The sequence below is a fragment of the Eretmochelys imbricata genome, chromosome 6 (genome assembly GCF_965152235.1).
Source record: "Eretmochelys imbricata isolate rEreImb1 chromosome 6, rEreImb1.hap1, whole genome shotgun sequence".
Lineage (NCBI taxonomy): Eukaryota > Metazoa > Chordata > Testudines > Cheloniidae > Eretmochelys > Eretmochelys imbricata.
This window is the reverse complement of record NC_135577.1, coordinates 125,958,624-125,971,717: the sequence shown is the minus strand read 5'-3', so window position 1 is coordinate 125,971,717 and position 13,094 is coordinate 125,958,624.

The window sequence follows — 13,094 nt, the reverse complement described above, 5'->3', positions numbered from 1 at the left end:
ATCCAAAAGGCACCCAGAAGTGGATCGGATCTCTCCCCAAGAGTGGCCGTGCAGGGGAAGGACACGTCCTGTCCCTCCCCAGCTCAGCCAGGAATTGCAGATAGGAGCCCCCAGCTGGAGTGCTCCCAGCAGCACAGGGGACATCAAATTTCCTGGGGAAGGGCTTAGTTCATGGTCCGTGACATGTCTTTCACGGCCATGCAATTGGTAGGGCCCTACCTGTGGGACGTCTTTAAAAGCAGGCGTGTAAACTTAGGCCAGCATTTTCAAACTTGGGGTGCTAAGGTAAGGCTTGGTCCCTACATCCAGATTTAGACACCGAAATAAACCGGCTGGTTTTCAGAGGTGCTGGGCACCCACCACCTAACTGATTTCACTGAGACCTGGAGGTGCTGAGCCCATTTGAAAACCTGGCTCTTTATTTAGGTGCAGAAGTTTGGAGTTAGGGGCCTCTGTCTATCTCAGGTGTTTAGATGGCCCCTATCACCCTAGGCTCTGAGTGCTTTACAGCATAATGTATTCACCCTTGTGAGGAAGGCCAGTGCTAAGATGCCCATTTTACAGATGGGGAACTGAGGCACAAAGGGAATGAGGGCTAGGTCTACAAAGGGATTTAGGCACCTACCTGCTACTTTAGCTGCCTAAGTCCAAAATTTCGATCATCAAATCCCCCAGCTCAGCTGTGGCCTAACCCCCTATGTTCCTGTCGACAAAGTCCCCTAAAACTCTGCGGGTGGGCACGCACCCAGCTGCCTAAGTGCTGATATACAAGTCATGGCTAGGCCTGTCGGGATTCACAAACGAGGCATCACCCCTGCCTATCTTGCCTGGAGGGGCTGATCCAACTGAGGCGCTCTGAGGCAGCTCTTCAGGCACCCTGTCAGAGGATTTGGAACAATTTCCAATTTTGGCTGCCTTAAAATAGTTCGTTTTCAAGCAGGCCTAAAACCCCTTGCGATTGCTGAATGGCTTTGGAACTGCATGCTTCTCTTGCTTGTGGTTTTATCCCTATATTGAAACTGTTAATCATTTGTTCAGATACATGCTTGCGGTTATTCACGATGAGTTTGTTTTATTGTAAAAGCTCCAAGGATACTTAAGTGGGCCAGAAACTGCCATCCTGCCACAGACAAAACTCCTACTGAAGTCAGTGAGGTTTTTTTGTGTGCATTGAAGCTCGAGGGGCATTTTAATTGGACATATGACTCCTCATCTCTGTTCTGTTGTAACTCATTCCTAAAATCACTCGTCTTTCTGAATGTTGTCTCGCATTCTGTCCTAGAGGTGGCAGCATTTAACCAATTGGTGAAATAGGAGTGGATCCTGCAACCCCCTCAAGTATAGTGTTTATACTTTCATTGAAATCCGTGGGCCTCTGTACAGCAATAAATATTGTGATCAGTAGGAAGGGTTTGTAAGGCACGCGGGGGTGCAGTCTTTCCTGCTACAAGATGCTCTAAAAATGTAGATTCTATTGATGTGAACGAAATCCTGTCCTAGCTAGGTCAGCCCTTTATTTATAAATGCCTACTACCAGAGGTTTCAGAGTAGCAGCCGTGTTAGTTTTAGTCTGTATTCGCAAAAGGAAAAGGAGGACTTGTGGCATCTTAGAGACTAACATATTTATTTGAGCATAAGCTTTCATGAGCTACAGCTCACTTAATCGGGTGCATCCGATGAAGTGAGCTGTAGCTCACGAAAGCTTATGCTCAAATAAATTTGTTAGTCTCTAAGGTGTCACAAGTACTCCTTTTCTTTTTACCACCAGAGGGTATCCGCAAGGCTAAGTTCTAGTCATGGGTACTTATAGTAAAAATCACGGACGGGTCATTGGCTGTGAATTTTTGTTTATTGCCCATGACCTGTCCATCACTTTTACTATAAAAACCCATTACTAAATCTCTGCTCCTGGGCCCTAGTGCTCTGGGGGGGGCCCTACTCCAGCAGAGGGGGCTGACTGCCCCCGGTGGCCTGCTGCTCCGAGGCCCCTGGAGACCGTTCTCCCGATGGCCTCCAGGGCGTCCCAGGGGGCCGCTGCTCTGGCTGCACCCGGAATTGCTGCTGCTCGGGTGGTCCCCAGGGCCAGCCGCACCAGCTACTGTTGGGGTGCTCCCCAGGACCAGCAGTGGCCGGTGCAGCTGGCCCTGGAGCCACTCCAGTAGTGGTTGTGGAAAGTCAACGGAATCCGTGACCTCCGTGACAGAATTGCAGCCTTAGTTATCAGCCATAAAACTCCAGTCTAGCTTGAATTCTGGGGGCCCAGAGTTTCAGGTCAGGGCACCTTTTTACTACCCAAAACTTGGGAAAAATCAGGGTGGCAATTATTAAATGGCACAGATGGTAAACGATGAACTAGGTGCCTGCACGCTTGTAGTGTAAGGCCTGCCTGGGTGTTCCCCATGGGTCTATTAAACCCTGCATGCCCCGGCTGTATTTTAGTACCAGTGCAAGAAGATTCAAGGGCCAAACAGAGGCCGTCAGTACATACAGGGTCTGAACTAAAGCTTGCTGAAGTAAGTGAGATTTCAGTGGGCTTTGGATCAGGCCCTCTTTGAGAACAGAAACAGTGAGACCCGTCAAGAGCAATCCCTGTGTCTGTTTCTGTACTCCGCATGCAGCTGTGAAGTAACAGTACCAGTGAGCATCCAGTTGTTTCAGTTTCAGGGAGTGGAGATGTGTCATGCATATCAAGGGAAGGTTTCAGAGTAACAGCCGTGTTAGTCTGTATTCGCAAAAAGAAAAGGAGGACTTGTGGCACCTTAGAGACTAACCAATTTATTTGAGCATGAGCTTTCGTGAGCTACAGCTCACTTCATCAGATGCATACCGTGGAAACTGCAGCAGACTTTATATATACACAGAGAATATGAAACAATACCTCCTCCCACCCCACTGTCCTGCTGGTAATAGCTTATCTAAAGTAATCTTCAGGTTAGGCCATTTCCAGCACAAAGGGTAACCACCTTCCTGTCCACAGGGCTATGAAATCCCTCCTGGCCAGAGGCAAAACCCTTCCACCTGTAAAGGGTTAAGAAGCTAGGATAACCTCGCTGGCACCTGACCAAAATGACCAATGAGGAGACAAGATACTTTCAAAGCTGGAGGGGGGGGAACAAAGGGTCTGGCTGTGTGTGTGATGCTTTTGCCAGGAACAGATCAGGAATGCAGCTCAGAACTCCTGTAAAAAGTTAGTAAGTAATCTAGCTAGAAATTAGTTAGATTTTCTTTTGTTCAATGGCTGGTAAAATAGGCTGTGCTGGATGGAATGGATATTCCTGTTTTTGTGTCTTTTTGTAACTTAAAGTTTTGCCTAGAGGGGTTCTCTATGTTTTGAATCTGATTACCCTGTAAGGTAGTTACCATCCTGATTTTACAGAGGTGATTCTTTTACCTTTTCTTTAATTAAAATTCTTCTTTTAAGATCCTGATTGATTTTTCATTGTTCTTAAGATCCAAGAGTTTGGGTCTGTGTTCACCTGTACAAATTGGTGAGGATTTTTATCAAGCCTTCCCCAGGAAAGGGGGTGTAGGACTTGGGGGGATATTTTGGGGGGAAGACATCTCCAAGTGGGCTCTTTCCCTGTTCTTTGTTTGACACACTTGGTGGTGGCAGCATAGGGTCCAAGGACAAGGCAAAGTTTGTACCTTGGGGAAGTTTTTAACCTAAGCTGCTAAGAAAAAGCATAGGGGGTCTTTCATGCAGGTCCCCGCATCCGTACCCTAGAGTTCAGAGTGGGGAAGGAACCTTGTCATGTTGGCAGAGGGGTGGGATCATTTTGAACCAGAAGCACAGCAGGATTTTAAAAGAGGATTGCAGCTGTAAATTCTGTGTCTCTGCCTGTGGGGACGGAGCAGCAGGCATAACAAAGGGATCTTTCTTTTCTGAGCTGGAGTTTTCTCTACCTAAAGGTAGGGTAGTTAACCTCCTGTAGGGAAATTCACAAGTTTTTCACAGATCTGAAGAGGTGGGTTTTTTTAGCTAAGAGCATCCAGAGGCTTTTTCTGTCTATTTGCCTGGAGACAGAGGTGGTTTTTTAAAAGGCTTTTTCTGTAGGCTGAGAATAGCTATCAGAGAACATAGGTGTCAGGTTACAGCACAGCAAAATTTTACAAGCCAGGTTTTTTTTTTGTTTCTTTGTTTGTTTTGTGGTTTTCTTTCTAACTCTCGAGTGTAAAGTTAGTTAAAAACAGAGAGGCTACGATGACAGAAACCAAGGCACAACACACACTGGAGTTAACCAGAATGGAGGCAGCGAAAGACGCAGAAAAAGCCCTAGAGGCTGCCCACATGAGAGCTATGGAGGCAAGGGAAAAAGAACTGGAGGAGAAGGAAAAAGAGAGGAAGCATGCACTGGAGATGGAGAAGGCAAAGGCTCAACAGAATATACCAACAAACCCTAGCAATCCTTCTCCAGGTACCGCTTCACATCCCAGGAAGTTCCCCACCTACAAGGCAGGCGATGATACCGAGGCCTTCTAAGAAAACTTCGAAAGGGTCTGCCTTGGGTACAGCATCTCTACAGACCAATACATGGTAGAGCTGAGGCCGCAGCTCAGTAGACCCTTAGCCGAGGTGGTGGCTGAAATGCCTAAGGAACACATGAACAAGTATGAACTGTTTAAAACCAAGGTGAGAGTCAGAATGGGGCTAACACCTGAGCATTCCCGTCGGCGGTTCAGAGCCCTAAGGTGGAAACCAGACGTGTCATTTTCCCGACATGCCTACCACATTGTGAAACAATGGGATGCCTGGATATCAGGAGCAAGTGTTAACTCTCCAGAAGATTTGCCCTTCCTAATTCAAATGGAGCTGTTCTTAGAGGGTGTTCCTGAGGAAATAGAAAGATACATCCTAGATGGGAAGCCCAAAACTGTAATCGAGGCGGGGGAGATTGGAGCCAAATGGGTGGAGGTGGCAGAAAAGAAAAAAACTGGTCGCAGTTGGAGCGGATACCAGAAGATACAACCTCAGACCACACCCTACTATCGGGGCAGCCCAAGGCCCCAACTACACCCCAAGGAACACTCCAGACACCTTATCGTTCCACCTACACCGTTCTCCCGCAACCCACCTCACCCCAGTGACCCGTCAGCTGGACGATGTTTTAAATGTAACGAGCCAGGGCATGTAAAGGCCAACTGCCCCATGAACCCCAACAGATTACAGTTCATTGCACCGGAATCACGCCAAAGGTCCTCAGGCCCAGATACCTCCCAGATACCCTCAGAGCAGAGGGAAACTGTGAGTGTGGGCGGGAAGCAGGTCAGCACGTGGAGGGACACTGGAGCACAAGTGTCGGCTATCCATGCTTCCTTAGTGGACCCCAATTTGATTGACCCAGGGATCCAAGTGACAATTCAACCCTTCAAATCAAACTCTTTTGACTTGCCTACAGCCAAGTTGCCGGTCCAGTACAAGGGCTGGTCAGGAACGTGGACTTTTTCAGTCTATGATGATTATCCCATCCCCATGCTGTTGGGGGAAGACTTGGCCAATCATGTGAAGCTAGCCAAGAGGGTGGGAATGGTCACCCGCAGCCAGGCTAAACAAGATGTCACAACTAGCTGTATTCTGGAAACTTCTACCAGGACCCGGTCAGAGGTGATGGAACCGGACCACATGCCAACGTCAGCAGCAGCAGTAGTGGATCCAGTCCCAGAGACCCAGACAGAGCCAGTCCCAGAACTGGAACTGGTGGAACAACCAGCACCAGAACAAATCCAGTGCTTGAAACCCCAACACCAGAGGGCCCCACTGAACCTACACCAGCAGCAGCCGATAACCCTACACAAGAGGCTCAGCCGGAGCCTGAACCCCAACATAGTGCCCCAGCAGAGAGCGGTTCACAGTCAACGGAAACAGCCCCATCACCTGCATCGCTTCCAGGGGGACCAAGCCTAGGTCCACAATCCAATGAGGAACTGATGTCTCCAGCATCAATGGAACAGTTCCAGACTGAACAGGAAGCAGATGAAAGCCTCCAGAGAGCTTGGACGGTGGCACGGAGCAACCCACCGCCTCTCAGCTCTTCTAATTGATCCAGATTTGTTGTAGAAAGAGGACTTTTATACAAGGAAACTCTTTCTGGTGGACACCAGGAAGACTGGCATCCTCAGAGACAGTTGGTATTCCAACTAAGTACCGGGTAAAGCTATTAAGCTAAGCCCACGATCATCTTCGTGGCCATGCTGGGGTGAACAGAACCAAAGACCATTTGGGAAAGTCATTCCACTGGGAGGGAATGGGCAAGGATGTTTCTACCTATGTCCAGTCTTGTGAGGTGTGCCAAAGAGTGGAAAAACCCCAAGACCAGGTCAAAGCCCCTCTACAGACACTTCCCATCATTGAGGTTCCATTTCAGTGAGTAGCTTTGGATATTCTGGGTCCTTTTCCAAAAAAGATACCCAGAGGAAAACAATACATACTGACTTTCATGGATTTTGCCACCCAATGGCCGGAAGCAGTAGCTCTAAGCAACACCAGGGCTAAAAGTGTGTGCCAGGCACTAACAGACATTTTTGGCAGGGTAGGTTGGCCCTCCGACATCCTCACAGATGCAGGAACTAATTTCCTGGCAGGAACTATGGAAAGCCATTGGGAAGCTCATGGGGTGAATCACTTGGTTGCCACCCCTTACCATCATCAAACAAATGGCCTGGTGGAGAAATTTAATGGAACTTTGGGGGCCATGATATGTAAATTCGTAAATGAGCACTCCAATGACTGGGACCTAGTGTTGCAGCAGTTGCTCTTTGCCTACAGAGCTGTACTACTTCCCATTTGAACTTGTAAATGGCCACGAGGTTAAGGGGCCATTACAGTTGGTGAAGCAGCAATGGGAGGGGTTTACACCTTCTCCAGGAACTAACATTCTGGACTTTGTAACCAACCTACAAAACACCCTCCGAACCTCTTTAGCCATTGCTAAAGAAAACCTACAGGATGCTCAAAAAGAGCAAAAAGCCTGATATAATAAACATGCCAGAGAGCGTTCCTTCAAAGTAGGAGACCAGGTCATGGTCTTAGAGGTGCTCCAGGCCCATAAAATGGAAGTGTCATGGGAAGGGCCATTCACAGTCCAAGAGCGCCTGGGAGCTGTTAATTATCTCATAGCCTTCCCCACCTCCAACCAAAAGCCTAAGGTGTACCATATTAATTCTATAAAGCCCTTTTATTCCAGAGAATTAAAGGTTTGTCAGTTTACAGCCCAGGGAGGAGATGACGCTGAGTGGCCTGAAGGTGTCTACTACGAAGGGAAAAGTGCGGGTGGCGTGGAAGAGGTGAACCTCTCCATGACCCTTGGGCATATGCAGCGACAACAGATCAAGGAGCTGTGCACTAGCTACGCGCCAACGTTCTCAGCCACCCTTGGACTGACTGAACGGGCATACCACTCCATTGACACAGGTAATGCTCACCCAATTAAAGTCCAACCTTACCAGGTGTCTCCTCAAGCTAAAACTGCTATAGAACGGGAGATCCAGGGTATGCTACAGATGGGTGTAATCTGTCCCTCTGGCAGTGCCTGGGCATCTCCAGTGGTTCTAGTTCCCAAACCAGATGGGGAGATACGTTTTTGCGTGGACAACTGTCAGCTAAATTCTGTAACTTGCCCAGACAACTATCCAGTGCCACGCACAGATGAACTATTGGAGAAACTGGGATGGGCCCAGTTCATCTCTACCTTGGACTTAACCAAAGGGTACTGGTAGGTACCGCTAGATGAATCCGCCAAGGAAAGGTCAGCCTTCACCACACATGTCGGGCTGTATGAATTTAATGTGCTCCCTTTCGGGCTGTGGAATGCACCCGTCACCTTCCAAAGACTTGTAGATGGTCTCCTAGCGGGATTTGGAGAATATGCAGTCGCCTACCTTGATGATGTGGCCATATTTTCGGATTCCTGGGTAGAACACCTGAAACATCTACAAAAAGTCTTCGAGCGCATAAAGGAGGCTGGACTAACTGTTGAGGCTAAGAAGTGTCAGATAGGCCTACACAGAGTGACTTACCTTGGACACCAGGTGGGTCAAGGAACTATCAACCCCCTATAGGCCAAAGTGGATGCCATCCAAAAGTGGCCTGTCCCAAAGTCAAAGAAACAGGTCCAATCCTTCTTAGGCTTGGCCAGATATTACAGGCGATTTGTACCGCAATACTGCCAAATCACCGCCCCACTGACAGACCTAACCAAAAAGAAACAGCCAAATGCCGTTCAGTGGACTGAAGAGCGTCAGAAGGCCTTTAACGAGCTTAAAGTGACATTCATGTCTGACCCTGTGCTAAGGGCTCCAGACTTTGACAAACCGTTCCTAGTAATGACAGATGCGTCCGAGCGTGGTGTGGGAGCAGGCTTAATGCAGGAAGGACCGAATCAAGAGTTCCATCCTGTCGTGTTTCTCAGCAAGAAGCTGTCTGAGAGGGAAAGCCACTGGTCAGTCAGTGAAAAAGAAAGTTATGCCATTGTCTACGCTCTGGAAAAGCTACACCCATATGTTTGGGGATGGCATTTCCACCTGCAAACCGACCATGCTGCGCTACAGTGGCTTCATACCGCCACGGGAAATAACAAAAAACTTATTCGGTGGAGTTTAGCTCTCCAAGATTTTGATTTCGACATCCAACACATCTCAGGAGCTTCTAACAAAGTGGCTGATGCACTCTCCCATGAAAGCTTCCCAGAATCAACTGGTTAAAATCATCCTTGAGATGGGGAAAATATTGTTAGTCTTTATACACTGGTAGTTAATTTAGAGGTGTATGTGTCTTATTAACTCTGTTTTCTCCTAGAGCTCCTGGAAGAAATCACAGCCAGTGTTTCACCCTATCTGTGATTTGGGGGGCGTGTCATAAATGTCATAAATGTACAAATTGGTGAGGATTTTTATCAAGCCTTCCCCAGGAAAGGGGGTGTAGGACTTGGGGGGATATTTTGGGGGGGAAGACGTCTCCAAGTGGGCTCTTTCCCTGTTCTTTGTTTAACACGCTTGGTGGTGGCAGCATAGGGTCCAAGGACAAGGCAAAGTTTGTACCTTGGGGAAGCTTTTAACCTAAGCTGGTAAGAAAAAGCTTAGAGGGTCTTTCATGGAGGTCCCCACATCCGTACCCTAGAGTTCAGAGTGAGGAAGGAACTTTGACAACATGAGAGGAAATATTGACCAATCACACTGGATTGTTCACTTTATAGAAAAGATTAATAGGCCAGTGTCAGCAGGGGTAGAAATGTTGGAGGTAAATTCCATGGTAGGTATAACTTAAACACCATCAGGGTTGGGACGTAGGCTGTCAGGTCTAGTGGTCCGCAACCTGTTCAGAAATATCATGTCCAGGCACTGGAAATCAGACAGGAGCCAGTCAAACTAATCCAGAGCGGGTCAGAAAATAGGCCCACATCTGTAGGGCTTGGCGAGGGGGCAAAGCAGCAGTTAGGTTAAGCCCAGTTGTGCAGACAACTTCCTGTGCCTCTCTTTGGTTTAAATAGGAAGCCGTGACCAATCAGAGGTCCTGGTGATCCTCCAATCAGGGCCCAGGGGAGGCCTCTCTGATATAGCTTGAGGTTTCATGGTGTCTCCGCTCTGTCAGTGGTAGCGAGCCACTGGCTGACAGCAGGGCGGTGCCGGTGGGCTGGAAACCCCGTGGACCCAGGTTCAAGATCTGCAGGGTCATGACAAACACAGAGGGCCAGATGTCTGGCTTCACACCATCTCCTGCATTGGGGTGTGCTGAGAGCATTCGGGACCATAGCCAGAGCGCCTTGCACTCCCTTGATCTAGGGCTGGTGTAACAGGCCCAGTGGGGCTGTAACCAGTCTGTGGAACTTAGAGCATCCATGGACTCTAACTTGCACTGGGAGCTGCATCAGTGCTCAGCTGCCTGCACCTGGTATAATGCCCCCTCTGCCCACCCCGTCGGGTGCTGCACTGAAGAGTTTGGGTGGACCCATGGCAGCTAACATCAGAGGTGCCTCCTTACCAGCCATGTTCCCCCTCTTTCCGCTTGTGCCCCCAGGCATGTAAGCCATGCTTGTTTTGTACCCATTTGGCATTCAGCAGGCATGCCACTTACACCACTTTACCATGTACACCCATTTTCTAACCACTCTACACCCAACGTGTAACTTATGTTCCCGTGTGTGTCACTGTGGAATTTGGCCTGGACACAAACCTAAGACTTTGCACCACTAAATTTAACCCAGTATATCTCCTGATTTTCTTAGGGATGTAAATTGGAGCCTTGTCTACACACAGACTTGCACCAGTTTAGTTAAACCAATGCAAACCCCTTGTGGGCACTCTTATTTCTGGCTTGCTTTGATTTCAAAAGCAAAACCAAAATTAAGTCACTCATAAATGGAAATGAGGGTCCACAAAAGGGTTTCCCCCAGTGTAAGTAAAATGGTTTAAATTCACATTTTAGGTTAAATTGATGCAAGTGTCCTGTGCAGACAACACCTCAGATTATCACTGGAAGTGGCACAATGCTTTGGAATCTTCTCTTCTTTTAAAAGAACATTTGGTATTCGTTAGAGAGACAAGACAGCGGGAGGTAAACAAGGAACTGGCAGGAGAGAAAGAAATACTAAATACGAAATGAACAAATCATGCCAGCTGGTATTTTCCTGTCTTCAAGTCCAGGCAGAAACCAACAACTTTCCCTTTACTGGAGAAACAGATACTCAATGGCGACTATCAGCTGAAAATTTTGAAGCCTCGCGTGGGTATTTAGAGCTACATTAGCTTCCAGGAAAATAATCTTCACTCATGCCAAGAAAACAACAAAACCAAACTAAGCAAACAACAAACCACGCAGTCTACTGTGACAGCGATTAAGGATGTAAATATTACAGAGCAGCAAAGGGGGGAAGGGGGCTGAAAATCACATCATAACCACTCTGCAAAATGCACTTTTAACGGGTCTTCAGAGTGCTGTCTTTATGGAAGACTCTTTATTATTAAGTTGTCCAGACATATTGGACCAGATTCTGACCTCAGCGCCACTTTGGCTTGGACACGACTAAGGGAAGAATTTGGTCTCTTGCTAGTAATATACACACCCAGTTCAGCAAAACCATAAACCAATGGGACTATTCATGCACTTAAATTTATGCACTTGCTTAACTGCTTTGCTGGATCGGGGCCATAATGATAAGGGTTGCAGTGTTGCTAACGCGGAAAGAGATATTGGTTATATACGCATAAAATAGATCATTATATATTGGGGGGGAAGGGTAAATCAGAGTTTCACGGTTGCTGAAGACAAAGAAACCCCTGTTTGTTTTTATCACTATCACTGACGGTGAAAAGCACTACATGCTATGCACAATTAACCCGACCTCCATCTGAAAAGCTCGGTGCTGAAATAAACCAATTCACTCCATTACATGAAAATAAATCTCTGGCACATTTACATCACATTCGTCCGCCTTGCTCCAGGCGGCCTCCTGGGAGCTCACCTGCGGAGAAGCACGTCTCACTGCGTGCAGGAGCTGCGAGGTATTTGGAACTGAAGTTACTGACGAAGTCAGCCTCCTTGCTGATGACCAGCGATCAAGCCCAGTGAGCGTCGGATCACAAACCAACGTTCCAGCCTCGCGTAGTCTCATTTGTGACTTATCTCTTGTGTAGGCACACGGGGCAGGAGAGGGGTGTATCCCAGGGTGACCAGACAGCAAGTGTGAAAAATCGGGACAGGGGGTGGGGGGTAATAGGTGCTTATATAAGACAAAGCCTCACATATAGGGACTGTCCCTATAAAATCGGGACATCTGGTCACTCTAGTGTATCCCCAGCCCCCCGCCTGGCCTGACCAGACAGGAGTCCGGGCACAAAGAAAACACCAGGCTCTTCGAGCCGCTAGTCTCCCTGGCAAGCACATAATGGGGGGTGGGGGGGTCAGAGAGAAGTGGGGATCGCGCACCACCCTGGCTTCACCTCCCCCATGTGCCAGCCAGCAGAGCTGAGCCAGCGCAAGGCGGGGGAGCAGGCGGCTCCGGTCAGGGGCTGCAGCCAGGGAAGGACCTGCAAACCGGGCTGCTCCTGGGGCATCACCCAGAGCTTTGAGCAATGGGGCCATCCTCGTCTTTAATCAGTAACCAGGACCGGCTCTTGGCCCTAGCAAAGCAGGCACGTGCCTGGGGCAGCACAACTCCAAGGGCGGCGTTCCGGCCACCCCGTTTTTTTTTTTTTCTGCTTGGGCAGTTGTGCTCTCGGAGCTTGGAGGGGCAAAAAACCTAGAGCCGGCCCTGTCAGTGACATCCAAACAAAGGGCCCGATTCTGTTCCGATGCTGGTGTAAAGCGAGGGTGACCGCACTGAGGTCAGTGGATTTACTCCGGGGTAAACCCACAGTAAGTGCCGGCAGGATCGGAGCCAGAATATTAAGCCCCATCCTGTTTTAGGAGCATAACAGTCACAAGCAGTGTGTTTAGACCCCTGATCCATCCAGGCTGGCAGCGAGCTGATTTTTAGCGGCACTCTGCTGCCAGCTGGGGTCCCAGCTGCCGGCCCCCCTCAGCCCACTGCCAGTCTGGGCTTCCATCAGGGGGCCCCTCTAAATGTAAAATTTATTACTGGCACGCGAAACCTTAAATGAATGAAGACTTGGCACGCCACTTCTCAACCGTTGCCAACCCCTGATTTAGATAGAGCAGCCAAGTTTTGTGAGCCTCATATGTGAGAGCCGTGGGCGGGGTTGGGGCTTGCGAGCTGCAGCTGGGTCTGGTTTAGCAGGGTGGTTGGAGCTTGCGGGTAGCTGGGTGTTTTGGCCTGGAGTCTGTACTAGGCCCCGCCATCAGTCCACTAGCCTCTGCTTGCTGCTACCTCGTCCGGGTGGCTCCTTCTCCCCTGGGACCCAGTAGGGAGAGCTGCAAGTGCCGGGAAGGCAGTGAGACCAGCTAGCTGCTGGCAAGCAAGGGACAGGTGTCACCCCAGGGGCTGGGCACTTGGTAGTCCTGCATAGAGTTATGGCCCACAGCACCCCTCTCACAGGGAAGCCCGCAGGAGGGAGCCCTGGGGGAGGAAAGCTCCATGAGGATCCCTCCTTCCCTGCACTGTGGAGTTTCCCCTCAATCATTCCCCCCACAGCAACAGGAGCTG